At 41.2% G+C, this 25,526-nt stretch overlaps 1 pseudogene; it reads left to right on the forward strand.

Annotated features, from left to right (window-relative positions):
- The window catches only part of Mug4-ps (murinoglobulin 4, pseudogene), a 43,380-nt pseudogene extending 19,434 nt beyond the window's left edge, over window positions 1-23,946 (forward strand).

The raw sequence follows: 25,526 nt of genomic DNA on the forward strand, positions 1-25,526 counted from the left end.
CTTTCATTGTATCCCATGTATTTAGGTATGTTGTGGCTTCATTTTCATTAAACTCTAAAGTCTTTAATTTCTTTCTTCATTCCTTCCTTGACCAAAGTATCATTGAGAGGAGTGTTGTTCAGTTTCCACGTGAATGCTTGCTTTCCATTATTTATGTTGTTGTTGAAGATCAGCCTTAGTCCATGGTGGTCTGATAGGATGCATGGGACAATTTCAAAATTTTTGTATCTGTTGAGGCCTGTTTTGTGACCAATTATATGGTCAATTTTGGATAAGGTCCCATGAGGTGCTGAGAAGAAGGTATAACCTTTTGTTTTAGAATATAATGTTCTGTAGATATCTGTCAGATCCATTTGTTTCATAACTTCTGTTAGTTTCACTGTGTCCCTGTTTAGTTTCTGTTTCCATGATCTTTCTATTGATGAAAATGGTGTGTTGAAGTCTCCCACTATTATTGTGTGAGGTGCAATGTGTGCTTTGAGCTTTACTAAAGTGTCTTTTATGAATGTGGCTGCCCTTACATTTGGAGCATAGATATTCAGAATTGATAGTTCCTCTTGGAGGATTTTACCTTTGATGAGTATGAAGTGTCCCTCCTTGTCTTTTTTGATAACTTTGGGTTGGAAGTTGATTTTATTAGATGTTAGAATTGCTACTCCAGTGTTTCTTCAGACGATTTGCTTGGAAAATTGTTTTCCAGCCTTTCACTCTGAGGTAGTGTCTGTCTTTTTCCCTGAGATGGGTTTCTTGTAAGCAGCAGAATGTTGGGTCCTGTTTGTATAGCCAGTCTGTTAGTCTATGTCTTTTTATTGGGGAATTGAGTATATTGATATTAAGATATATTAAGTAAAAGTAATTGTTGCTTACTATTATTTTTGTTTTTAGAGTTGGCATTCTGTTTTTGTTGTTGTCTTCTTTTTGGTTTGTTGCAGGATTACTTTCTTGCTTGTTCTAGGGCGTGATTTCTGTCCTTGTATTGTTTTTTTCTGTTATTATTCTTTGAAGGGCTGGATTCGTGGAAAGATAATGTATGAATTTGGTTTTGTCGTGGAATACTTTGGTTTCTCCATCTATGGTAATTGAGAGTTTGGCCGGGTATAGTAGTCTTGGCTAGCATTTGTGTTCTCTTAGTGTCTGTATAACATCTGTCCAGGCTCTTCTGGCTTTCATAGTCTCTGGTGAAAAGTCTGGTGTAATTCTGATAGGCCTGCCTTTATATGTTAATTGACCTTTCTCCCTTACTGCTTTTAATATTCTCTCTTCATTTAGTGCATTTGTTGTTCTGATTATGATGTGTCGGGAGGAATTTCTTTTCTGTTCCAGTCTATTTGGAGTTCTGTAGGCTTCTTGTATGTTCATGGGCATGTCATTCTTTAGGTTTGGGAAGTTTTCTTCTACAATTTTGTTGAAGATATTTGCTGGCCCTTTAAGTTGAAAATCTTCATTCTCATCAAATCCTATTATCTGTAGGTTTGGTCTTCTTCTACAGAGATTTCTTGAAGAGTTGTTTTTAGCTGACAAATACTGGCAATTCCTTTTTAAAATGCAAGGGTTATTTAAAGGTGGATGGAGTTCCCTTGTTCCTCCCCATACCCTGTCCTTTCTGTGCTTTGGGCGCCTGTACTATTGAGGAGAACAGCTATTTCTTGAACATTCAGATATTTGTAGTCCTCACATTGGTTTTTTGTGGGCGGAAAGGGGTGTTCGTATGTTCCAAGAAAGAGAGGCCTGCCAGAACCAACCAGTCAATCAACTCAGGAACCACAATGTTATGCAAAGCTAACTTGGAAGGTGCTCCCCACATGCCCTACCTCATCTCCTGTTTCTTACAGATATACAATCTGCCAGGTATGCAGCACAACAAATTCATTTCAAGTTCCCACCTGTCTGAAGACCTAGAAGACTGTATACCATACAGATCATGGATCTTTAAGAAGCACACATACTCAGTACGACATAGAGGAGAAAAGGACGTCTACAGTTACGTGGAGGTAAGCCCTATTATATATCAACATGATGCTCTATAAATGATTTAGGTTTAATGAAACTCTATATTAGTAAAGAAGTTTAGGCTCAGGCCACAGATATGAGTCACTGGCAAACCACTCACCTTGCATGTGGTGGTTTATGGGTTCAAATCCTAAGCATGCCAAAAATCTACATTTTACAAAGTGCCCAGTCTAGACTATTTTGTTCTCTCTATTGAGGAAACAGGCATAGACTGGTGGACTGACTTAGTAGTGGTAGTAGTGGTACTGGTAGTGGTAGTGGTAGTGGTAGTGGTAGTGGTAGTGGTAGTGGTAGTGGTAGTGGTAGTGGTAGTAGTAGTAGTAGTTGTAGTAGTTGTAGTAGTATTTTATTAATGATTTTGCGGAAAGTCTCTCATTATGTAGCTCTGTAGACCAGGCTGGCCTCAAATTCCTAGAGATCTGTCTGCCTGTGCCTCTCAAGTACTGGGATTAAAGCGCACACTACCATGCATGGCTGTGAATGACTTCTAAAAATAACAGTATTGTACCAGAAAGATGACCTGCATATGCCTCACTATAAATTATATAGCCATCACTGTGCTCCCTAACAAGTAGGAGGCAAACAATTTGAATAGGAATCTTACTTGAACATGCAAAACTATATGTGAAATATTTATTGCAACATTTATACACACTTTTTTTGGGAGTTTGAGCTATTTTAATCGATTAATACTTTTCTTTCTAGGACATGGGTTTAACAGCATTCACCAACTTGAAGATCAAATATCCTACATATTGTTTTAATTATGGTATGGTACCAATATCAGGTTAAATAACAAATCAGTATTTTCAGAACAAAATATGTGTGAATTATTTATCAAAGCTTGTAAAATAAAATTGCAATGCGTGTATGGCATCCCAGTAAGAGAAAAAGAATGCAAGCTTACTAGCGCAAAATGTGTCCAGATATATGCTACTACAAGGACGTTAAAAGCTGGAGGTCCTTCCTTCAATGTTAAAATAAGACAAAATGCAATCATTTTTGTGATATAGGATCATTGCATGAAGTGTGAAAAGGTGCATGCATACATATATATTAACCAAGGAACCACTTAATCTTCCTCCTCCTCTCATCTGAGTCGTTTTCAGAGTGACTGCACCATTTGCAACCCCACCAACAGTGAATGAGGGCTCCCTTTCCCTTTGTCTTGTCCAGCACTTACTGTCAGTCCTTTTGCTGACCTTGGCCATCCTAAATGGGATGAGATGGAATCTGGGTTGTTTTAATCTACATTTCTCAAATTGCTAGCATAAAAATCACTGATAAATGATGTGTCTTAACTTTTAAATTTTCTTTTGAAACGACTGTTCAGATTCACACCTCATTCTTTGAGTCAGGGTGTTTGTTTTCTTGACTCTTTGTTTTTAGGGTCCTTTATGTATTGAGGTATCTATTCTCTATCAGATGTATAGCTAGCAAAGGTTTTCTCCACTCTCTGGGCTTCCACTTCACTCAATTGATTGTTCCCTAGTGGTACAAAAACCATTTCAGTTTTGTGAGGTCCCCGTTTGTCCAGTATTTACCTTAACTTTTAAGTGAATGGGGCTCATTCAGAGTCTTTTCCTACTCGTGTATTTTATAGGGTTGCGGTCTATGGTTCTTCCCCCAGCAGTTTCAAGTTTCATGTTCAGGTCTTAGATGCATTTGGAGTTGATTATTGTGCAGAGTCATACATATAGGTCTACATTCATTCTTCTGTTTGTGAGCATCCAGTTTTCCCAGCATCCTTTGTCGAAGATGCTGTCTATCCCATGGGTTATGTTTTGACGTCTATGTCAGCTATCAGATGCCTGTGATTGCATGAGTGTGTTTGGGTCTTCTCTTATGATCCATTGATCTTCATTTCTATTTTTATGCCATTACCATGCAGGTTTTGTTCCTATACCGCTGCAATTTAACTTAAAGTCATGAAACCCTATCTTTATCATTATTTATATTCTAAACATTAAACTTTATTTTTATATCTGTGCTAACATAAAATAAAACATTATTCTGACTGGACTATATTAATTTTCCTCATAATGATTTGAAAGGAAATTGAAATGTCTTCACACATTTCTAAAAGCAAGAGGACCTAAGGCACTGTGTCTACTCTAGACAATGGAATAATTGGGGAACTATCCCTGTAGCTGTTAAAGTAGCGGGTGAAGAACTTAAAACACTAGAAAATACTTAGTTCTTGAAGGCAAATATAAAGACCACAGTCAGGTTAAAGTTTGTGGCTATCACAGGAAAGTATCTATAGTAATTAAACTCTGTGTGTGTATGTGAATTAAAAAATAGGGAAAGATGTTCTAGGCTTAGAAATCAGCTGGGAAATACTTAGGTGAAGCCCTGACTAAATCAGTGTGTATACTAGTCCTTGAAAAAATACAGAGTACAGACCCTCCATCGCCAACTTTAAATCCTACATTTCTTGCCAGTACAAACCCAAGCCAATGATATAATTCCTGAGTAATAAACTTCCTATTTCTAACCCCGAGTTTGTACTTATACCTCTTGCAGTTTTTATACAGATTGAAAACCTATCAAAACTTTGGGTTAAAGCTACAGATAGTAAGAAACAAAAAACATTGCAAGAATATCTCTGCCAATAATGCAGACATCATTCAGCTCTTGTCTGGAATGATTCTCATTGTCACGAGATCTGTTGCCTAGGATCATATTATGCATCTTCATTCCTCCTAGGGGACACATTGTATCTGTAGGCATTCACTAACTATCCAATATCCAACCCAAGAAAATATGCATTGTGGTTCCTTCCAACTTGAACTACTGTAGGTAAGGTTTCACCTATGACAAAGATGTTACCCAGTCTCCTCCAAAATGAGTGATTCAATGCATCACGGTTATAGTGTTAACAGTCAAGAAGAAACTGAAAATTAAGCTACATTTACACTACACCACTATGTTCCATTGAATTCAAGTACTATGTTCATTTCTTCCATTGTAACTTCATAGGGCCTCGTGGGGAATTTGATCTTGCATTTAGCAGTGAACTTTCTGGGAGATTGCAAATGGGATCAAGTGAAAGACCTCCACCTGAAGAGCCACCACTTAAAGACCCACCACCTAAAGATCCACTTGCCGAGACCATTCGAAAATATTTTCCTGAAACCTGGGTCTGGGATATAGTCACAGTAAAGTAAGTGATTTCCATTTGTATTATTTGAGCTGGATATAATTTTTCTGTGTTTTCTTATATTTCTCTAGTTAATTTTGTCATGAACAAAGGAAATTGGTCATTTAGAAAATAGAATATCAACCCATCCAGTATAAAATACATATATTAGAAAATGCACATTAAAAACTACCAAGTACCTGCCTGATAGGTAAAACTATTCAGGCTCACCATATTGAGTGGTAGGTGGGGCAGTCTTACATGGAGCAGATTATGGGACTGCGACATGCAGTAGACCATAGAAGTCATACATCTCTTAAATGATATTTTGAAGATGGGAATTCAGAGAATACTTCAAACCTATGTTTAGATTATCATAAACATATGAAGTTTGAGATGTTATGGGTCTATTACTTGAGTTGGAAAAACAAGACTGCTGAAAGACCTTTCATTTTGCCATCTGGAGTCCCTGTTACTCTGTTCCCTCCCTATCACACCCTTTAAGGACTAAAGGAATGGTGTCTTGTCACACTCAGAGTCACAATCTCAGAGATAACTAATTCATGGGCTCACTTTCTGTGCTTTATGCTCTCCTTCTCCCAGCTCCACAGGAGTAGCTGAAGTGGAAATGACAGTCCCTGACACCATCACTGAATGGAAGGCCGGAGCCCTCTGCCTATCCAATGACACTGGCCTCGGCCTCTCTTCTGTGGCACCTCTCCAAGTCTTCCAGCCCTTCTTTGTGGAAGTCTCATTGCCCTACTCTGTGGTCCATGGAGAAGTCTTCATGCTCAAAGCCACTGTGATGAACTACCTTCCTACAAGCATGCGGGTGAACACATTTGTGCATTCAGCATGAGCAGAGGGGACGATTAGTGTGTGTAGATTGTAACTAAGACTTAAATGAAGAGAATAAACAAAGTGGGGAAGAGATTGTACTGGACTGGTCAGCAAGTAGTGCCCAATGTTTAAACAATTCCCATACTCTAGCTATATATACACAGCAAAGAGTTGTTTAACAGTATGAACCTGACATAAAATTAGGTGGTTTTGCCAGTATTTAAACAGCACATACTATAGTAACAGAGAGAAGATATTGCATGTAGCCTCTGTATATACTCGAAAGACATGGTCCATATATATGTATGAAGTTGTTGTCAGGATAAAATGATATATTGTTTTACAATGAATTTTTCTTTCATTAGATTGAGGTGTATACTTAAAAACTGTTAGTTAAAAATCTAGTACATTAATGTGCTTCTGCCATCAAAATAAACAAATATAAGTAGACAGATATATAATTATCTGCTAAATAGTTTGTGTAGATAATACATAGATGATAGCTAACTAACACTCTAGAAATGCATGTGCGAATGACATCTTTGCATGCCTTCTGTGTGAACTTACATGACATTTTAGGTATGTTTTCCAAACACATCATCTCTCTTCTATTTCTAACACAAATCCCCGTAAGACTTTGGCCTACCTACTACCATACATAACATGCTGTCCTTCCATGGTGACATCTTTCTTTTCATTTATTTATTTTGCTGCTTCTTTTTCCCTGTTGGGCCACAGATGAGTGTGCAGCTGGAAGCCTCTCCTGATTTCACAGCTGTACCAGTGGGAGATGACCAAGATTCTTACTGCCTCAGTGCCAATGGGAGGCACACCTCATCCTGGCTGGTAACTCCCAAATCTTTAGGTGAGTGAAAATTTTGTGAGGGGGATCTACCCACCCAGAAAAGGTAAGTATAGGGAGGTTTCTTCAGTTACTTTCTTCTCATTGGGTCCCTAAGAGGAAGCTCCCAGGCATTACTGCATCTGGTTTATACTTACCACCTTCAATAAAAGACGAGCTCTTGGACCACTCCTAAAACCAAGGATGCCCTGCAAATTAGGGGCTTTTGTAAGTACAGGTTCCTGGAAGATCTGATCTCAGCTCTCTGAACTGTTTGTTTCAGGGAATGTGAATTTCTCTGTGTCTGCGGAAGCACAAAAGTCCCCAGAGCCCTGTGATTCTGAGGTGGCTACAGTTCCTGAAACTGGAAGAAAGGACACAGTAGTCAAAGTCCTGATAGTTGAGGTGAGTAAACCTTCCTGGTCAGTAGTGTGCTGAGTCTAGAAAATGGAGCAGTGTTGACTATATATAGATGAAAATTAAAAGATAATATCATGTGACCTTGAGATAATTCATAGCTGGCAAGCTCATTCTTCTAAACAGATATGTGTTGTGCTTTCTTTTCCATTCCTAGGCTTTTAACTGAAGCTTAGGGGGCAAGGAGGATAATCTAAGACAGTTTATCTTCTTAAGGTTATACTGCTATCTTCTGATTATGTCCACCCCTTTGTCTTTGTTATCTTTCCCTATTTCCTTCTTTTTGACCTGGCATGCCCAGATTCTCACATGCTGAAGCCATTCCAGCCCATAGCCTCACAAGTAAAGCTGTCTCTCAAAAGACAAAACAAACAAAAACTGCCTGCAACAATTCTGTGCTTGCACATTTGGTGTTTGCATACTCAGTGTTTGATTTCTCACATCTGGATTTCCTATCTTTTTGTCCAAGCCTGAAGGAATCAAGCAAGAGCATACCTTCAGCTCACTGTTCTGCGCATCAGGTGAGAACCTTTCAATACGGGAATTAGACAGTAAGTTAAGTCTCCTACTGAGAGATCTTGCAAAATTCCTACAAAAAAAAATCAGAATACTGTCTACCTTATACCCCTAAAACACTAAACTAAGTCTTGTAAATTAAGATCATCACTTACCCCAAGCAGCTCTCAAGAGTATAGTTCCCCTGGGACTACACGGTTGACTGTAGCCTTTTCTTCTTTAATATACAGGAGCCTCTTCATCCATTTTAATACTTAGAAAGTGTACATATGGAATAACTGAGATGAGCTCATGACTGAACTTTTCTTTAAAGCAGGGGAAGGGTGGGAATATAGAGAATATCTTGGGAAGAACCATATGTGTTCTTCGTTTAGACCATAAATAAAAACAAAGATTTATATGGTTGTAAAATTTCATACATGAGCCAAGCAAAATCATGGTGTGTACTTAGCATGACATTTTTCTCCAGTGGTTGTTTTATGACTTGCTCCTTTATCCCTGCTGCTCACTGAAAGCTAACTATTACAGAGAAAATATTGCAACGTATCCCACAAGAGGAAGTTCGCTGTTGCCTATGAGGGACAAGCATAAGGTCAGGGACTGTCCACTCACAATAATGACTCCAAAGCTGGCACCTCTGTTAGCAAGTCCTGGTAGTGTCTACTCAAACCATATTTGTCAAAAGAATAAAGAATTTACATTTAATTTAATGTCAAATCCATTATTATATGAAAGTTAACAAAAGAAAGGAAATAATGCAAACTTTTTTGTAAGGCAGATAAACCACTGTAGCAACTCCTAATACAGGTGGTGGAAGAAAATCACCATATAATACCAAAATCCTTTTAATGTTTTCCATGAAAGAAAGAGTGCGAAGAGGGTCGCTGGAGATAATTTTTTTAAGCCAAAGATGGGATAACAAAAGCCATATTCTTTCCACCGGTCAGCTCTGCTTCCCCTCATAGCTACTGATTACAATGTAATCCACCCACCATATCTGCCATAGGAAAGCCATCTGGGACAGCTGCATGGGAGCAGAGAGCTTCCCAAGCAGCTCAGGGACCAGGAAGAGCAAAAGGTCGCTCAGGATTTCTCCATTCACTTATGTGATCACACTGAATGTTTATGCATACATTGCTTGGTTCTAGATTTCTATTCTTAAGATAAAACATCATGACTAAAGCAACTTAGAGAGCTGACCATGTTACATGCTCACAATCTATCATGAGGCAAAGGCAGGGCAGGAATCCAGAAACAGGAACTGAAGCAGAAGCTGTGAAGGGGTGCAGCTTCCTAGCTTGCTTGGCCCTGCTCCTTTTGCTTTCTTATACTCCACAGAATTTGTACACTGGGCCAGGACCTACCAAATCTATTGTTGAAAAAGAAGAGCTTCAAGACTGGCTCACAGCCCAGTGTTAGGGAGGCATTTTCTTAATAAAGGTTCCCCACTCCCCCAAAAAACTCTAACTTATGTAAAAGTTCACATACACACACAGGATTTTCCTACACCAAAATTCAGCCAATAATGCATTTTTGTGTGTTTATTGAAACTAATTAAAGCATTAATAAAAGTAGAACACAGATCACAGAGGCACAGATGTTCCATTTTGGAAAGATGCTTTGTTCCAAGGCAATGGTTGATAAGAGATCATGCTTGGAGCTTGACAAACCTCTGGTACCAGGAAAAATGGATTTGTGATATTTACCTCAAAATCACTTTTCTAGTGAAGCAAGAATGTAGCTCTGAAGACACTGAACTTAGGACTCTGTAGATATGCAGAGTACAGAGATGATCATCTACCCCTTTCTTTTGCTTATTAAGATGCTGAGATATCTGAAAAACTGTCCCTGGTCCTCCCACCAACAGTGGTGAAAGATTCAGCAAGAGCCCATTTCTCTGTGATGGGTGAGTCAATCCATCCCTGGGGGACTTGGAACAATATTCACTACCACTAGCCTGCCCCCCACCATGATTCCAAATGTAGATTCCAAACTACTACACTTGATCGCTTTAACATCCTTCTTCTGTCTTTACCCCTCAATTCCCACTGTCTTCCAGCACACATCACCCATAAAATTCCTTCACATCACTGAAAAGGTATTCTTCTTTTTTTAAATTTTTTTGTTAGATATTTTCTTCATTGTCATTTCAAATGCTATCCCAAAAGTCACCTATACCCTCCCCCTGCCCTGCTCCCCTACCCACCTACTCCCACTTCTTGGTCGAAGTGTTTCCCTGTACTGTGGCATAATAAGTTTGGAAGACAATACTTTGTTCTTTAAGATACTGGCCATTCTGATGTAATGCCTCTCACTTCCAGGTGATATCTTGAGTTCAGCCATAAAAAACACACAAAGTCTTCTCCAAATGCCCTATGGCTGTGGGGAGCAGAACATGGTCCTTTTTGCTCCCAACATCTACATACTGAAATATCTGAATGAAACCCAACAGCTGACCCAGACGATCAAGACTAAAGCTCTTGGCTTCCTGAGAGCTGGTCAGTATGGCACAGAAACTCCTCCTTGTTTTTGTAAATGTTCTCTCTAGAAATGTCTAGAAATGGGCTTAGCATTGGAGGGGAGAGCACAGCACTGTTCTCTGTCAGTCCTATAAGCCATGATATGTGAGGGCCTCTCTGACTTCATATTTACAGTCTGCCATTCTCTGATGTATCCCTTTCTTCAGAACACACCCAAAGCCTTCTATTCCAGGTTATCAGAGAGAGCTGAAGTACAAACACAAGGATGGCTCCTACAGTGCCTTTGGGGATCAAACTGGCGAGAGAGAAGGAAACACTTGGTAAGAAGAGTTCACTCTGTGCCAGGCCTTGTTCAACTCTTGTTCCTCACATGAGCTATACATGCATCTTATTTCATGGAAGTCTAGCAGGTGTCTGGGCCTGAGACAGACGTGTTTGAGGTAGTGCAAACCATAAACTGCAGAACTAAGATTCCCGCAATTCTCATCTGTTTAGACTCTGTACCATGTGCTTTCCTGGCTTCAGGAAGCTGGCTTTCTCATTTCTCTCCAGGAATATTCATCATCAAATGTCTGGCTACATTTTGCTGAGCATCCAGAGATGCTCATATCTGAGACTCAAAAAGGTCTTGCCATTCTTCATGTGAACTCCCATTATATGAGAATGTATTACTGAGGGCTGGACAGATGGCTCAACATCTAAGAGCACTGACTGTTCTTCCAGTGGTCCTGAGTTCAAATCCCAGCAACCACATAGTAGCTCATAACCATCTAATAGGATGTGATATCCTCTTTTGGTGTGTCTGAAGGCAGCAACTGTGTACTCACATACATAAAATAAAGAAATGAATCTTTTTTTTAATTACCCCTATACTTAAAAACCCAAAACAAAACAAAGAGACTATGTTATTTAGAAAAATCACACAGACAAATGATCAACAGGTGACAAAGAAAAAAGAAACTGGCATAAACCAGAGATAAACGTAGAAGATGGCCTTAATTTTTGAGGCAGAAAACATGTGGGTTTTCAGGAAAGGAGATTACTCTTTGTATTTTCACTTTTTTATTACATATTTTCTTCATTTACATTTCAAATGCTATCCCGAAGGTCCCCTATACCACCCCTGCCCTACTCCCCCACCCACCTACTCCCACTTCATGGCCCTACCTTTCCCCTGTACTGGGGCATATAAAATTTGCAAGACCAAGGGGCCTCTCTTCCCAATGATAGCCGACGAGGCCATCTTCTGCTACATATGCAGCTAGAGACAGGAGCTCAGGGTGTACTGGTTAGTTCATATTGTTGTTCCACCTATAGGGTTGCAGAACCCTTTAGCTCCTTGGGTACTTTCTCTACCTTCTCCATTGGGGTTCCTGTGTTCCATCCAAGAGCTGACTGTGAGCATCCACTTCTGTATTTGCCAGGCACTGGAATAGCCTCACATGAGACAGCTATATCAGGGTCCTTTCAGCAAAATCTTGCTGGCATATGCAGTGGAGTCTGTGTTTGGAGACTGATTTTTGGATGGATCTCCAGTTGGGGAGGTCTCTTGATGGACCATCCTTTGGTCTCAGCTCAAAACTTTGTCTCTGTATCTCCTTCGATGGGTATTTTGTTCCCTATTCTAAGGAGTAATGATGTATCCACACGTTGGTCTTCCTTCTTGAGTTTCATGTGTTTTGCAAATTATATCTTGGGTATTCTAAGTTTCTGGGCTAATAACCACTAATCAGTGAGTGCATATCAAGTAAGTTCTTTTGTGATTGGGTTACCTCATTCAGGATGATATCCACCAGATACATCCATTTGCCTAAGAAATTCATAAATTCATTGTTATTAATAGCTGAGAAGTACTCCATTGTGTAAATGTACCATATTTTCTGTACACATTTGCTTGCCCATTCAAGTGGACCAAGGAATGGAGGAATACTTTGGAGTAGCCAGAGACACTGCCCAGCTGTTCTTGTTAGAGACCCTTAGACTCATTGCTGATGAGACTGGACTGGGCCCCTGAAAACCCATGTTTGTAGGTACTGCCTCAGAACAAAGGATTCATCTCCCCACTCTCCCTCCCCCATCAGGCTCACAGCCTTTGTGCTCAAGTCTTTTGCCCAAGCTCGAGCCTTCATCTTCATCGATGAATCACACATCACCCACGCCCTCACCTGGCTCTCCCAGCAGCAGAAGGACAATGGCTGCTTCCGAAGCTCTGGATCATTGTTCAACAATGCCATGAAGGTGATGTTTTCTGAAATGCTTATAAGAATGGTGACCTAATAACCCCTTAAAGTCAGGCCGTACTACTTACCATGGGGAGGAATAAGCCTCTAGGATGGGAATGTACTTTTTCATAATGGGGATATGAATGGGAACTTCCATTGAACACATGGATTGGCCATGAGCAGGGAAGGCATCTTGGATGGTTTGCTTGATGTATATTATGCTGGTCTCACTCTTTCTTGTTTGCAGGGTGGAGTAGATGATGAAATGACCCTCTCTGCCTACATAACCATGGCCCTTCTGGAAAGTTCACTCCCAACCACGGTAGGTGCCAGTATCCCAAACTGGTGAAAGTCTGTGCCTTTTTATCCTCTCTAAAGCCAAGTGGCAGCATTTTTGTTTTACAATGCTATGCATTTGTCAGAGTGCATCCATGAGCATCAACCTGCTCAATGAAATCCTGTATCTGTCCCAAAAATCAACCTGAAAACACAGCCCTATTTGTCTGTATATTAAATGGAACATAGTTTATAAAAGGAAATGGCTCCCAACAAGTGGAGGAGAGGGAAGACAGATAACCAATGAGAGGAAGAAAATAGGAAATAAAGAAGGGAAGGAGGAAAGGTGGGTAAGGGAGAGAATAGGAAGGAAGGGACAGAGGGAGAAAGGAAGGGATAAAGGGGAAAAGGGAAGAGGGGAAGAGGGAGAGAGAGGGAGAGGGGAGGATGGAGAGGGAGGGAGAGAATGGGAGAGAGAGAGAGCAGGAAGGAGAAAGAGAAAGAATGGGTGGAGGGAGGAGGAAGGGAGTTAAAGGGGGAGTGAGGAGAGAGGTTGGGAGAGAAGAGGAAGTAAGGGAAGGAAGGAGAAAGGAAGGGAGAGACAGAGAGGGAAGAACAGGGAGAGAAGTAGGGGAATGTGAGGGAGATACTGAGAAAGAATGGGGAGGAGGTACAGAGTGAAGAGAAGGAAGGGAAGGATAGGGAGGGAGTATTGATTTGAAAAGCATTATCTCCTAAAGCCTCAATACTTGTCCCAGGACCTGCTAGGACCCTTTTTTTCATGTAGCTCAGTTTACCTTCTTCTCCCAAAAGCATCCTGTTGTCTCCAAAGCCCTGAGCTGCCTGGAGTCTTCCTGGAAGACCATAGAACAAGGACAAAATGCCAGCTTTCTATACACCAAGGCACTGATGGCCTATGCTTTCGCTCTGGCCGGGAACTGGGATAAGAGAGATGAAATCCTGAAGTCACTTGATGAGGAAGCTATAAAAGAAGGTAAGACTGTGTTCTCAACTTCCTCTCTACTTAGCTCCTATGAAGAAAGGCAGGTGAGCATATGGAGCATGGATAGCGCTGTTAGTCCCGACTCTTTGGCATGCTGAGGTTTCTCCTTGGAATGCCCAATTAAGAAATGAGTCTTCCTTCTACACAACAGCCTTCTCTTTGGTATTTTCTGACAGTGTGACCAAATCAGCAAATATACTATCATAGTAGAATGCACACAGGTCTAACTAGGTGTCAAAGGTGAATGTAGTTAAAGCGTAGCTTTTCTCTCTGCTAAGGATACACCTACCCGGAGCAGTAAAGACTATGAAAAACACAAAGAGGAAAGATGCATCGAGGTTTTCAATCGCAACTCTAAACCTACTGGGAAACTTTACTAAGTCATTTGGTTTGAACACTGAACAAGCAACATTTTGTTCGGTGTGAGGGAGCTAAGGAGTAAAATAATTATGTCTGCCATTGTCTCCTCAGCTAGAGCACCATTGAGGAGTGGTTTAATTAATAACTTACACATTTATTTCATGGGCTTTCTCAATCACAATCCATTACACCAACTGGAGATTTTTACTGAGGATTAGCAAATCTGGGCATACTGGGAGTGAAATTTTTGAAACCCTCTACAATCTTTTATAATTCCTTCTTTCTACATATGGACTTGAAATCATTGACCATTCATATTTTAAATTATTTCTCTATTTTTAACCCTAAGACAACTCCATCCACTGGGAAAGAACTCAGAAACCCAGGAAATCCGAACACCATTTGTACAAACCCCAGGCTTCCTCTGCTGAAGTAGAAATGAATGCCTATGTGGTCCTGGCTCGCCTCACTGCCCAGCCAGCCCCATCCCCTGAGGATCTGACTTTGTCAATGAGCACCATCACGTGGCTCACAAAGCAGCAGAATTCCAATGGTGGCTTCTCCTCCACACAGGTTGGTGGTTTCCTTTTAGAGTCCCCATGGGGTTAGTAGATTTGAACAAGAGACACAAAACAGTAAAAAGATGAAAAGGAGAGAAGAACAAGGACATATTAGTCTAGGATATTTTCTGTCAGTAGGAAGTGATGGAAGATATATCCTGTAACAAATTCCCATAGTTCCTGTGCCCATCCACAGGAATTCTCTTCATACCATGGCTACTGAAACAGGCCAATGGTACTGAGAACTTGTAATCCAAATCCAGTTCTTACTATAAGACAATGTCAAATATCATAGACTATACACAATCATAGACATAGCTTCTGTGCCCTAGGACAGTATGTGGAGACCTAAGGCCAAACCAACATGTCTGTTTCCCTACTGACCTTAGGTACAGCTGTTTCCCTTCTCCTGACAGACTCTCCTAATCTTAAGTAAAGACAGATTACTCTCAGGCTTTCTCAAAGCCAGGAGGAAGTCCTGCTGCCCTTCTTAACCTCCTGCTTCTTGGAAATGACCAGGACTGTAAACTATTCTATTTATCATCTAGTCAGTAAAAGTCTCAAGAGATAATATCTCACATCCCTGGAAATGCACAACTAACACAATAACTATAATTTATACTCCAGGTATTCTGGGCAGACATGGCAGAATTTATTTCCAGAGAAATATAGCGAGATGGCAGGGCCCTCAAAAAAGGGAAATACAATGTACAAAAGAAAATTTCTGTGATACTAGACATCATGTTTTGCAGTTCAGTTCTTTCCATCTTTCCTTTCAATAGACTGTCCCTGTTGTGACAGTAAAACTCTCACTACATGTTTCTGCTCTCTGGCTGGGCTCTGTTCTCAGGGTAGCATCTGGACCTCTCTGGATAGGGAAGGATCATGTGACAGAGATCCTTTCTGTAGCAGGAAGTACACTTCCCCAGAGTATGCCACCGAGGAGCAAGGCAGTGAAACACAACAATAGAACATATATTTCCCTGTTCAATAAGACTGAATCAGGACAGGCACTTGGCCATGCTGTTTGTGTGTCCTGATGGCCCAGTAAGGACAGAAGCAAGTTTATCGAGGAGTGCAGGGTTGTGATTTTGTAGGATTATGGAGGGTATAAACAAGGGAACCAGGGACAAAGGAAGAAAAACAATGAATGTCAGGAGAAAATCTATTATGTATTTATATTTTTTAGTGGCTACAGTGCTCCAAGGAGGAAAACCATGTGAATATTTTTGACTTTCAAATGTATTCTGTATTAAAGCCTGAAATAATGTCTAGAGCTCAAATAACTAGAGAAAAAATTCTCATGACAGCTTGTGACAGCCAGAACAAACAAAGAGCTCAAAACCTTCCAAATGGATGCTATCCTTAATGTATTTATTCATTCCCATCAGGACACTGTGGTGGCCCTCGATGCTCTGTCCAAACATGGAGCAGTGACTTTTTCCAGAAGGCAGAAAACTACTTTGGTGACCATCCAATCTACAGGGTCATTTTCCCAAAAGTTCCAAGTGGAGAACAGTAATCGCCTGTTACTACAGCAGGTCCCATTACCAGACATTCCTGGGGACTATACCATCAGTGTGTCAGGGGAAGGATGTGTGCATGCTCAGGTAAGATGCTGGGAAGTTATGGGTGTACAGCTGTGAGCCTTCTTCCCCAAAATGGAAAGTCTGACTTTGCCTACCTGCACACATTATGATCAAAGTAGGAAAAATTGATCCAAGGACACAGTGCAATGGAGGTGAAATATTTCTGTTCACTACTTGTCAGACTATGCTGAGATACAACATGCACTTGGAGAAGCAGCTGTCTGCATTTGCTATATGGGTACAGACAGTACCTCTAACTTGTAATAACCCCAAAGGCCACAACAGCTTCCAGATCTCACTAGAAATCAGGTATGAGATAGGCACGTGTGTCTGTCTCTGTGTGAACCTGTCTCTGTCTCTGTATGTGCATATGTCTCTGTATGAACATCTGTCTCTGTATCTGTCTATCAGTTACAATGAGGCTGTTTTTGTAGAACTTTTCATGTAACAGGTTCAAAGATATCTAAAATGAGTCTCTTCATTATCATTTTGTTTTAAGTGTAAAAAATTAAGAATACTGGACTTCAAAGTAAACAATGAAGAATTGTAGATTTATGATTTCTAATTAGTCTACTTTTAGGATTCCTTTCTCACCCACTATGATAATAAAATAATACATTATTCTTTTCCAAGAGACCTTAGCATATATTATTCTTCTTCACCAACAAAGAAGAGCCTTCCTGCTCTTTTAAGATTCCATTTTTCTAGGAGAAAAAAGATATTCAGGTCTTCTGGCACTTGTGAAAATTTTTGTGCAAAATATAACCAGCAACAGGGTCTGACTGCAGAAACCACAGGGATCTTGGATGGAAAGAAGACATCCACAGAGTGACTTATCATCATACATACACAAGTGTGTGTGTGTATGAGTGTATATGTGTGAATGTGTGTTTGAGTGTGTGTGTGTGGGATTGTGGGGGGAGGGAGTATGTGTGCCAGCACATGTGAGTATGTCAAAGGACAATGTCAGCCATCAGCCCTCCGGTTCCATACATACTTGTTTTAGATATGAGGTCTCTTACTGGTTAAGCAGATGCTGCTGGTGAGCCAGCATGCTTGACAGTCACCGCCATTTTAATGCACTCTCCAGATGATATTGTTATGCAGTCTATTTATATTAATAGTAAAGGCCATGTATTATAAAATATGAAAAAAATCCCACAGGCTATATCAAGAATTACTGCTGGGACTTTAAAAAGACAAGATTGAAACTATTAAGATGACTCCTTCTGTCCATTTCTTTGGTCTGTAGTTACACAGGCAGCCGGCCAGCCTCCAACATGGTGATTGCTGATGTGAAGATGCTATCTGGTTTCATCCCATTTAAACCAACAGTGAAAAAGGTAAACAGAGATGAGATGTTTGGATTCTCTATATCCACAGATTAGGAGCCTGCCAACACCATCAGAATTATGTCAACCCATCAATGTCAAAGCAATGTTAACACTAATTTAACACACTTGGATGGTGTTAAAATGCTGATATAGTTATGGCTGGTGATAACAGTCAGCACAAGAAACATAAGAAAGGTCTCTGAATTCATTGAGTCCACAACCAAACTAACAATAACTTTTAAAGTGTAATAATCCTGTTCAGTAGTGATTCACGGGAAAATATTATTAAACGTCAGAATTTTAGGTGTAGTTTTAAATGTTTGAAGAACTATGAAAATTAACAACAAGCTAAAGTCAGTAGCAGAGCACAGAGAATATAGGGTAAGTACTCCCAAATGGGTGACTATTTTTATGTTCAAATGAAGTCAAAAATACCTACTACTACATCATATCATATTCAGTTGGGCCTTTAGTAGAGTAGCATTCACAATTTTGAAGATATATTTTCATTCTTATTGCAAAAGTTTCTTCCCATTCCTTAAAATGAGTTCAGTAACATCACCTTTCTAACACCTTCACTTCAACAGTTCATTTGCCTCTCTCACTCCCACTCAAAGGCCTTTGCTTTTTCATTAACATGGGGGTTTTCTCTCATTTTCAGCTTGAAAGATTAGAGCACGTGAGCAGAACAGAAGTGAGCAACAACAATGTCTTATTATATTTGGATCAGGTATGATTCCTTCCTGCCTCCCTAGACATGTTGAGGTTGACAGTCCTTGTTCTATGTGGATCAGGTAAGGGTCCTTCCCACCTTCCTACAGATGCCGAGGTGAGGTTTCTCTAATAATGAGTCTATGTGAGAAACACAGAGGAGAAGAGAGGCAATTCTAAAGGAACCCTTTAAAATTACAGGCTCAATACTTCACACTACATGATATTTTGATTTCTTATTCTCTGGCCTGGACACATGACTCAGCAGTTTAGGGCATATACTGCTCTTGCAGAAGACAAGTATTCAGTTCCCAGAATCGATACCAACTCACAACTGCCTGTAACTCTTGTCCAGGGGATCTGATTCCTTCTTGTATGATCCATCAGTACACACACAAAAAAATAATAATAACAATAATAATTATTATCATTATAACAAAAATAAAAATCTTTAAATATTATTTCTTCATTGCTGGCTTTCCTGGAACCTCATATAGGATCTCAAGTCAGCAAATGAAAGTGTTTACTGCCTCTTAAAATGGACAAAGTCAAATCTAATACATTAAGGAGGAATATGGACTTTTGGAATGGTTTGATGGACTGGAAAAGATTCTTATACACGCAAGAGCCTCTACTTCAGTTTCCCCAGTCCCCAGTCTGAAATTCATATCACCATATCACCATCCACATAGGTGGGCAGTTAAAGAAGACCTTGACTATGAGGTTAACTGCTACCCAATGAAAAACTAAAGAAAAACACTGGTCCCTCTTGTGAGTCTGGATTGTTTTCCTCTCTTTCCCAGGTGACCAATCAGACACTGGCCTTCTCCTTCATCATTCAACAAGACATCCCAGTAAGGAACCTGCAGCCTGCCATTGTGAAAGTCTATGACTACTATGAGACAGGTGAGCAAGATAAGGTGATGGACCCTTGTGGTATTGTTTTATTTACAGTTCCTCACTGTGTAGACCAGGCTGGCCCAAATTCTCAGACCTCTTGATCCTAAATGCTTACATTTCAGGAATATAACATCATACCCACTGTTAAAAGCAATTTTTTAACCACTGACCCATTATGTAGGTAAGACAACCATTTATCAAATTTGAGTTTATTCATCTACTGATGCCTTATTCCTGTTTGTCCAAGCAACCATGTCAGATCAAACATGTTCACATAACTCAAGGGACCAAACATTTTACAAAATAGGGCCACTAGGTTGAAAGACACACAACACTTCCTATTAACACAGCAATGGGAAGATGAGGAATTGTACAAATAATTACAGAAGGAATAAAAAGAAGAGAGAGAATTGTAGTCTCTGTGCAAAGTGGTGACCAAAGATATACAGCAAAGCCAGAGCTGGGGAATTAAATGGGGGGATTTCCTATCAAGTGAAGAGATATACCAAATGTTTCAGACTGGAATAATTCAAGAAATCTTGAAGGAAAAACAGAAACATAGCACAGAATCTGAAAGGATGTACGTGTAAAATTACCCCAGCTGTGACTCTACTCAAATACTGTAGAAGAAGCACACTTGGATTTTCTCCACAGGGTAAATGATTCCAGTATTGGTATATGTTTGATTCTTTATTCTGTGGGAGGCTGGCACAGTACTGTGCCTGTGGAAGTCTGAGGGCCATTGAGATAAATGTGTTCTCTCCTGCCATGTGGATCCTGAAGACTGAACTCACTAAGGTCATAAGGCATGTCAGCAAGCACTCTTGCCCACTGAGCTATCTTGCTGGCCCAGGGTAAAAGTATCAACCAGTAGCTTCAAGGGAAGAAATTCCCTTGTTTGGTTTGTCTGATGTCCCCAGAGAGATGACTTTTAAGCAATCATCCAGGTCTGGATTGAGGAAAGTGGTCAGTCCTAACAGATCACCCTCTACAACCTCCTCTCTCAAAACCTCCCATTCTCAAGTTTGAATCCCATGTCTTTCAGATGAAGTGGCTTTTGCTGAATACAGCAGTCCCTGCAGCTCAGGTGAGCACCCAGCATGCCTACCCCAAGCCTTTCTCTGACCTTTTTCCCCTCAACACTAACCTGAACTGTCCCAAGCTATCATTCTTGCCGGCAAGAACACACTCGGACAACCGGATTCTTCTGCAGCAAACTTTATTGCTTCTTAAGGAGGGAAGACCCAGACCCCGGAAAATGGTGCTGCTTATATAGCCCTCAGCATGGCGTTTCAGCACCTGATGTGGCATGTCAGCTCCTGATTTGTTGCTCGCCCATCACCTCATTACTACGCACCAAGATGGGCAGTGACTAGGCGTGAGTTCACTCTCACACTTGTGCACTAAGCTTGTTTACTAGTTAGGCACAGGGAAAGCCAGTGCCATCTTATAATGGTGATTGCTCGCAGCACGGCTCTCCACATCTCCCCCTTTTTGTTTTATTAAAATGAGGCTGGACTAGGTCTGTGTAATTATGTCCATCTGCTGTGGCTCCTGTCTTAGGTCATTCCTCTAATGTCACAGCCTTTCCTGTCATAGGGTAACCCTATCGCCACCGGGCCCCATGTCTTAGGTTGGTCTGTGCATGAGGAAAGTTGCCTGTGCCTGGATACCGCAGTGCTATGTGACAGTAACTACTAAATGACCTAGGGCGAACTCTACAAAAGAGGCCAGCCAAAAAATGACAAATGCCGACTAATTCTTGAGCATAGATAGCCAAATTTCAGGGGAGGCCCCTTGCTCTATGGCAGCAAGTGCTTGAGCTATCACGACCTTGTCATATGTTTGTTGGGCTCTGAGCTTGCAAGCCAACCAGAGCATGAACACAAGTCCACAGCAGATGGCAGTACCAAATAAACCTACCCCCACCCATTCCTTAAAATAAGAAAATGCAGATGAAATCCAGGAGGAGAGGCCCTCTGTCAATGACAGGTCCACTCACGTTGAGTTGATCCTTAAAACTGCTGCCCTCAGGACCTCAAGAGTCTCATCGAACCCCTCGGACCAATTTCCTGCAAGATACAAGGAGATCTGTCTAGACAGATTAGCTGCACGAGTAAAATTTTCATATTGGACACTGGTAATACACAGAACGCCCAATTTTCTTTCACAACCCAACTGGGCAAACTGGTATAGGACGCCTATCTGTTCCTCAACCAGATCAAGGCGCTGATTCAAAATCATCAGCCCTCCCTTCAACTGGGCACTAGCAGAAGTTTGGACATTGATGGCATCAGTCAGATCAACTGAAAGCTGATTTAATTTTGTGCCTGCTTGGACCGTCCTAGGCATAGCATACCCTGCAGCTATAGCAGCAGTGGCACTGGCTGAAATTGCTATGATCATGGCAGCAGTAATGCCAAAATCTCTTTTTTGTCGAAACAGGGATAAGGTGGAGGGTGTTTCCACAGGAACAGGGATCCAACGTGGGATCCGGGCCACCATGGCACAGGTGTCCTTTGTTGCATCCCAACATTGAGAAATCCAACAAGAATCATTAGAACAGACTTCAAATGAATCATTTGAAAGGATAAACAAGAAAAGGGGGTAAACACAGACTGGGGTAGGTGGATAATTAATTTGGTTTACCAAAGTTTTATTGACCCCAGTGATCTCTGCACTGGAATTAGTATATCCGGTATATCCATCAGAGTCCAGGGAGGCAACATTTATTCCCCAATACTGAACAAATCTTGAGATGCCAGTAAAAGAGGCCTTCCCAACCGCTCCTCCCTGGATAAAGATCAAAGGATTGAGTTCTGTACAACTGCCATTGACTCCACAGTTACAGACTGACTCTGCAAGTTCTTTAATCTGTATATACTCCACCGGAGCGTAAACGCGTCCGCCATCAGCGCCTTCAAAGACTGGAAATGCTTGCTGCACTTTTCTCTGTTCCTCTTTTGGAATGAATGAGTCTGAATGATACCTCTGCACATAGGGCGGAGGTGCACTAGGACCCAGAGGTTGAGGGCCCGGAGACCTCGCAGCGAACTGACAGTTGTCTCTAGCTGCTTCTGTCTTATTTTGTGACTGATTAGCTTGTCCTTCATCTGGCTGATATCTTTCTCCCTCATAGCGAGCCGCTTCTTCCTCTGTTTCCTCAGAGGAGCTAAGTTCCTTATCCGATTCTGAGCTACTAACAGCTAGTGCCTTGAACTTGTCTAATGTCGGATAGAGGCTCCTTCCCTTATGTGCCTCCCCAGCTCGATCTCTCTTCTTCTCTCCCTTTCCATCCCTTTTTCTAAGCTCTCCCAGGACATTTTTTCCCTTATTTCTCTTTTCCTCGGGCTCAAGACCCATGGAAAGGCCTTTATTCTTTGGTGCACCTTGTTTCATTTCAACTCTTACTCTCTCTCCTCACTCTGTCTCTGATAGACTGTCTTGAACCTCCTCCAGTATCCCCTGCCCCGCCTCAAACATTTGCTGAAAATCCTCGTCTGTTAAGCATGATCTTACCAGTTTTCACAATGGCATGGTCCCTGCTTTAAGTTTGCCGTTCTGCTGATCCCTAACTAGATCTCCTTTCAGTTTCTCCCAAGAGGCAATAGTTAATGACCCTGAGCACGCATACCATGGCACTACACGATCTATCTCTTTAACAAAAACCTCTATAGTCTTAGTGGCGATTTTTAGGCCACACTGCCTCAAGACCGACCTTAAGGTGGTCACTACAGAGTGGGAAGTTCCCATACTGCTCGCTGCCCTGTTATCTAAGCGTGCCTGACCACGACTGAGAACCAGTCAGCAGTTCCAGTGGTGGAAGCAGTACGTGATCAAAAGAAAAAAACGAGCCCCGTGAAAACATACAAAAAGGCCTCTAACACTGGAGAAATTTCAAGACCGAACATACCTTACAGAGCCTTACTTGTCCCACAGTTCTGAACCGGCCCCACGAACGGGGGATCTACCTTGCACCAGTGATGGTATGCAGTTCCCGGGTTTCTCGGTGCCACTTATTCCGAGCTATCATTCTCGCTGGCAAGAACACACTCAGATAACCGGATTCTTCTGTGGCAAACTTTATTGCTTCTTAAGAAGGGAAGACCCAGACCCCGGAAAATGGTGCTGCTTATATAGCCCTCAGTGTGGCGTTTCAGCACCTGATGTGGCATGTCAGCTCCTGATTTGTTGCTTGCCCATCACCTCATTACTACACCCCGAGATGGGCAGTGACTAGGCGTGAATTCACTCTCACACTAGCGCACAAGGCTTGTTTACTAGTTAGGTACAGAGAAAGCCAGCGCCATCTTATAATGGCTATTGCTCATGGCACGGCTCTCCACACTCAACTTTTGTTAGATGACCTCAGACAATTCTCACTGACTGGAAATGCAGAAATGTGCACATTTGGATTGGCATTCCACACCGGGAGAATCCTCCAACTTCCTTACCAAAGTGTATGGTAGCTTATAGTGGAAAATCTGAAGGAAACCATTCTCCATCACTGCCAGTTTGCTTTTCTGCAGAGACCCCTGCTATCTGTGCCAAGGTAGATTATACTCATCATATGTGTTGTTTTCTTCTATCCCCATACACAAACAAACAAAATGTTTGAAACTCCTATTTGTGGAGAAGGCATTGCTGGAATCCCCAGACCCGGGAACCTTCAAGATGGAGATTTGTGTTTGTCTCTGAAATACAACTACTGAACAAGCTTGATAAATAAAAGCCTAGTTTTTGAGAGTCTCTATCTGTCATTATTTCTTCACTTAATCCAAATTTACTCCATGTTCAGTTAGTGTTTGCCTGATAGCCTCACATTTGTGATGACAGAAATGACATTTAAACAAAAAAGCATGCATTGTGAACATAGGGAACACTTTACAACTTCTTCAAGAAGACAGAGCTCCAAACATGAAGCTTAACACCATGGCAACCTTACTTCCATAAGGCAATCATGATGGGTATAATAGTGTAGCAAGACTATATTGCAAGCAAGAAATGGTGATTCATGCATGCATTCAGAGCATTTCTGGGGTATGAGATAGGAGGGTCACAAATTCAAAAGTGACCCAGGCTACTTTCCAAGTACCAAATGACCCTGGGCTTCATAACAAGACCTTCTCTTAAAAAAATCAAAAAGCAGGAATTATGGCTTCATGGTAAAATACTTGACTATTTTCAAGCTGTGGATTCAATTTCTAACACAAGGAGGAAGTGGTCGATGTAATACAGCCAAATAAAAAAAAACTTTTTACAAAGGAAAAAAAAAAGAGGCTTTCAGTGCCAGGAAAATGGCTCTGCTGACTGGCATTTTGAAGACCTCAATGGTAAATTTGTTAAGTTATCTAATGAAGGGTGAAATGGTTGAATGCAAAATGTCCTGAGTGGGCTCAGGTGTTTGAGCAGTTGGTTGGTCCCAAGCTGGTTCTGTTCTGTAAGGATGTAACATTTTTGAAATTTGGGTCCTAGATGGCAGTAGGGGTGAAACTTAAGAATTCTAACCCAGCCAAGTTCTGTTTGCTTCTTGACCTATGAATTGTGAGGAATCCATTTCCCAAGATTTGCATCCTTGAACATAAACATTCCTAGCCACTATGCTTCCCCCACTATGACAGGCTGGGTTTTCTGGACTTGGGAACCATCAGCTGATGATTAGGTGTTTACACACATGAGCCTATGGAGATATTTGAGATTCAAACCCTATCAGTTAGTTAGCCTGTTAGTTAGCATGTCATAGGGAGGGAATCAACTCATTTAATGACAGGAATTCAAGACAGGTAAAACAGAGTGCAGAGTCCCATAATCCCCTCTGTGACCTACCTGTTGCCCTTTGGCCAGCCCCTTTTAAAAGTTCCACCACCTCCCAAAAGCACCACAGACTGAGGGGCAAACTTGAACACAAGCACCCAGTTGTAAAATCCATAGTTGTTAATGTGAACCTTTTAGAGATGATGGGGATTTTAAGAGCCGAATATTGTCCTCACAGGGCTATACCAGGCTCCTCCTCACTGGCTTACTGTTTTTCTTTGGTGACTATGAGGTAAAAACTTGACTTATTTTGCTTTGGTTTGCTGTGTCCTTTGGCCTCAGGGTGCCCTCAACCCAGAACCTAAAGGAGCAGGGACAATCAATTGATCAAAATAAAACTTTCCCTTTCTAAGTTGATTGTGGCAAACACATGCACCAGTAAAGAAAAGGCTGTTGTAGCAGAAGCAAGAGGGTAGTGTCTTTATCATAGCTCTGTAATCATGTCTACGTTTGGAGGGCAACAAATGGCAAAAGGAGGTGTTGTGGGAAGAGTACAACATTTCTGTCTCAT

This window comes from Mus musculus, chromosome 6 (genome assembly GCF_000001635.26).
Source record: "Mus musculus strain C57BL/6J chromosome 6, GRCm38.p6 C57BL/6J".
Lineage (NCBI taxonomy): Eukaryota > Metazoa > Chordata > Mammalia > Rodentia > Muridae > Mus > Mus musculus.